Source organism: Ascaphus truei, chromosome 17 (genome assembly GCF_040206685.1).
Source record: "Ascaphus truei isolate aAscTru1 chromosome 17, aAscTru1.hap1, whole genome shotgun sequence".
Classification (NCBI taxonomy): Eukaryota; Metazoa; Chordata; class Amphibia; order Anura; family Ascaphidae; genus Ascaphus; species Ascaphus truei.
The window spans coordinates 10,539,416-10,544,015 of record NC_134499.1 but is presented as its reverse complement, the minus strand read 5'-3'; the positions used below and the strand labels follow the sequence as shown (position 1 = coordinate 10,544,015).

The window sequence follows — 4,600 nt, the reverse complement described above, 5'->3', positions numbered from 1 at the left end:
GCCTGAGCCTCCGCTGCTGGGAGCCAGGGGTATACCTGAGTCGATGATCGTTAGCGCCTCCACCTGTACGGTTTTCTACTATGTGGAATGACCCAGTTACAGGAACCCCGTGCAACAAAACACACTTGGGAAAGTATAACAGTTTTACTGCACAGAATATATATAACATACTGTATACAGAACCACCTGGTCACGCAGGACCGTACCCTCGTTGTTGGAAACAGACGGCAGACCTGACTGCCCCAGAGGATACCTGACCGCTTGTGACTCTGTACCACTGATGATTCGTAATGTTCATTACTCATTATGTGCTGTAACAGTATTTTGTGCTGATTATTCACTTTTAGCCATAGCTATATTCAGCACGTGATTGCTGTGCTCACTGAGTGTGGTTTCCCATGGAACAATAAAGATAGAAGTGAAACACTGCCAAGCAATGCTTCCCTGAGGCAAATCCCAAAGTATTGGTTGTTAAAATACTGAGTCCTGTTCATATATTTCTTGTTATTTCTCAGATAATACACTAGGCCTCAGGTTAGCTGGCCTATTCCACAAGGCACCAAGCTTGCTAACCTGCACTGTATCGGCTTAATTGTGAAAGCAGTGATACTGGTGAGTAAATAGATATGTTTGTACTCACTGATTTGAGCGTCTCCTTAGACCGTCAGCGTGCTCCAGTCTTGTAAATGTCCATAGATCCAGAGTGAAGAGACGATGCACACGCGTGGGGAAAAAGGAATAGCTGGACTGCTGGTTACCGGTACAATAACACCCTTTAATGGCGGCACATGGATACTGTATCTGAGTCTGTATCAGTATGAGAGAGTATCTCTCAGTAGACTCAGATACAGTATCCCCAGGGGGATTGTGTGTGTGTGTCGGGGGAGGAAATGAGTGAGAGTGGGGTAATTGATGCGCAGTGATCCAGGGACGATCCGATCGCCATTTAAATGGGGTCAGGAAGGAATTTTTTTCCCCCCAGCACAGCAGGGGTTATGTTTCGCCTTCCTCTGGATCACAGCAACAAACTGCCCTTTGTGCATTTCTCTTTACCACTGTGCTGCCGGAAGGGCCTGCAGTGCATTGCTCTGCATGTTACTATATCGCTCTGCAATGTGCTGCAGGCCCCTACCAGCAGAGAGATGCATTATTTAAATTAAATACTCTCTTTAATCAAACCTATGTGTAGTTTCTTTTCTATCCGTTTTATCTATTACTAACAGCTAAGTGTTTGTTACCCAGGACGCTGCACTAGTGACACACTGCCAAGCCCGGGTGTGAGGGAGATTTATAGGGTCACATATATACTTCTGCCAAAGCACAAGTGCAATCAGGAAGCCCCTCTCATCTGTAATGTATTTTATTCCCCACAAAGATATCTAACAGGTAAAGAAACAGGAAGGCTAATGATCAATGTCACAGGAGACCGGGCCATTTACACCTCTTTATCCGGATCATACATTGAGCAAACAAGATCATGAAATAAATTGTACATTCACAGGACTTGGTATGGATTCTAAGAATCCCCTCAGAACCTTAGATGTATGATTGGAGCCCTCAGAACCCCTAGACCGGTTCTGGGTGACCTGGGCATTTACTGGGTATCCCCATTAACCTAGAGACCCCTTGACTGTTACAGGGACACCTCACATCCCTATGCCCCTTTTACCTTTCTGGTCTGTGCTGAAGCAGGGAACCCCTGTGGTGAGTCGCGCCAGCGTTCTCAAGTGAAGATTTTGCTGGGACAATGTGTCTACATGCATCCAGGAATCAAACCTGGTACCCCCCTCCCCCTCCCCCCCCACATCCCCTGAAACTCATACCACTGCAATCTCTGCTTGCTGGCACTCCTGGAAAGGTAAAAACACATAAAATACTTGATTACCGCACAATTACAGGTTATGCATATACAACACTGGGTGCAAGAGCTGACTCTTCTTGAACCCTTATTACGTATCAGGGGTAACCAAATGGGCTTAAACCTTTATTTGGAGCCGGGTTACCCCCTACGCTCACAATCAACTCCATCTCTGAACTAATAGACAACATGCAGAATAATTGATGATAGCGATATTATTGGGTGCACACTGTGACCGTAATAGACCGAAAACAAAAACTGAAAACACAAGAGGTGCTCTCAAAAGAGATCGCTTTGTTGCACACCACCCAAATAAAACATAACCTTCAATAAAGAGGGGATTACATAAAACATATATCACTGTATTAGTGTATGAACAGTGATTCAAAAATATATATAAAGCGCGAGAGCAGCAAGCGCACAGTAACTTCTTAATTTAGACTGGCTGAAATTATACTAGTATAAAAGCAAAAAACTGGACTAGTCAGTCCCAGGACCAGTGCAACAGGGTATGATATATATGTCAGTGTTGCTGATTTTGTGCCTTCTCATATGGAAAGACAGGGTCTCTCTCTCTTCTCTCCTCTCTCTCTCTCTCTCTTCTCTCCCCTCTCCCCTCTCCTCTCTCCTCTCTCTTCTCTCTCCTCTCTCTCTCGAAACCCTGTCTTTCCATATGAGAAGGCACAAAAGCAGCAACACTCAGATACAGCAAAAAGACATGTATTAGCAGTGACAAAACAGCACACTATAAACCCAACGTTTCGGTCCTGGCAGGACCTTCCTCAGGGGAGTGCTACCAGACAATGACACCCGGAGAACATATATACCCCATAGTTCACCATGTGAGGACAATTAGAGGCAGCTAATTGTACAATCCTGGAGCTCCACAAGTGCAATCAGTGTATGAGGTAGCACGGCGGCCATCTTGGAAATCAGGAGACAGAGCAATGTATGCTATCGCACATGTGCAGGTGAGTACAGGCTCCCCCGGTGGACAAAAAAATCCTAGCGTCCAATGTTGCTAGGAAACGCATGTGTGGCGTCATAAAGTCCTGGGAAGTCAGCTCAAAGTGAAGTTGCGCATGTGCAAGGCTCTGTGACAGCACCAGAACGTCACCCCAATCTGGTACCCCATTCAGTGTCAATTGCATCAGCGTGGCAGCTCCCTAGAGAAAATGACAGTGAAGGAACAAGTGAATCAACACATAAGGGGAATAAAAACAATTTCCAGAGCTGAGGGTGACTGTTTAGATGGCAAGGGGAGGGAGGGATAACAAGGGAAAGGAGGAGGTGTAGAAGCAAGAACATGCATATAAATTAGGCAATTGTAAATGGCATACTGGTTAAATATTAATATTCTGTACTGCACCATTGGGGAACAATAATGCAAAGTCCCGGCAATGGAAACCTAATTATGAGCATCTATGCATTAATGAAGAGAAAAGGACACAGAACAAAAATTCAAAAGATGCAATCACAAAAAACATCCTAATTTGAAATCTTCATTTAGTCCTCGCGGAGTCATTGTGTTCAGTTCAAAAATTATGCGACTTTCAAGTTGTAACATATTTGAGCTGACGTCCCAGGACTTCATGACGCCACACATGCGTTTCCTAGCAACATTGGACGCTAGGATTTTTTTGTCCACCGGGGGAGCCTGTACTCACCTGCACATGTGCGACAGCGAGCATTGCTATGTCTCCTGATTTCCAAGATGGCTGCCGTGCTACCTCATACACTGATTGCACTCGTGGAGGTCCAGGATTGTACAATTAGCTGCCTCTAATTGTCCTCACATGGTGAACTATGGGGTATATATGTTCTCCGGGTGTCATCGTCTGGTAGCACTCCCCTGAGGAAGGTCCTGCCAGGACTGAAACGTTGGGTTTATAGTGTGCTGTTTTGTCACTGCTAATACATGTCTTTTTGCTGTATCTGAGTGTTGCTGCTTTTGTGCCTTCTCTTATGGGAAGACAGGGTTTCTATATTGATTTCTATGGAGCATGCACCTTGACTTTACATTTGTTGCTTGGAGTGCTGGCTGCTGCTTTTTGTTGTAGATATATATATACAGTGTTCCACAATCCTATACATTTACACGCCTGGGGCGGGTGGATTTAACCTCCGGGCGAGTAGCTATTGGCCCAAGCAGCACACGTGTTTGTTTTTTTAAATTTCCCCCCTGCTCGCGCTGAAAAAAAAAAAAAAAACTCCCCCTACCTGACAGCTGATTGGCGCGCGCTCCCAGGCTTTTTGGACGCGTGGCCAGGCTCTATATGAGCCCGCCCCCAATGAGCGGCCATTCTTTTTTTTTTTTTCTTCCATGGAGGACACAGTAAGTATAATCTGTGCCTTACCCCCTGTCCCCAGCGCTCCCGCTGCCCGCAGTTATGGAGGTGGTAGCGGGGGTGTTCTCCTGTCCCCGGCGCTCCCCCCGTCACAGTCCCTCCGGTTCCCGCTTCTCCCTGTCACCGCGTGACAGCCCCCGGGGCAGGAGATGGGAGCGGGGATGTCCCTCCGGTTCCCGCTGTGTGTGTGTGTGTGTGTGTGTGTGTGTGTGTGTGTGTGTGTGTGTACAGTATATGGGTGTGTGTGTGTGTGTGTGTGTGTATATGGGTTTGTGTGTGTGTGTATATGGGTGTGTGTGTGTGTGTGTGTGTGTGTGTGTGTGTGTGTGTATATAGGTGTGTGTGTGTGTGTGTGTGTGTGTGTGTGTGTGTGTGTGTGTGTGTGTGTGTGTGT

General features: G+C 46.4%; 1 long non-coding RNA gene across 1 annotated transcript; it reads right to left on the bottom strand.

Moving 5' to 3' along the window:
• Positions 1-549: 549 nt before the first annotated feature.
• On the bottom strand, positions 550-2,965 carry LOC142468456 (uncharacterized). Its single transcript, XR_012788660.1, has 3 exons — positions 2,686-2,965; positions 1,824-1,850; positions 550-750 (listed from the first exon to the last, which is right to left on the bottom strand). It is a non-coding gene; the product is annotated as an uncharacterized LOC142468456 (long non-coding RNA).
• Positions 2,966-4,600: the final 1,635 nt, after the last annotated feature.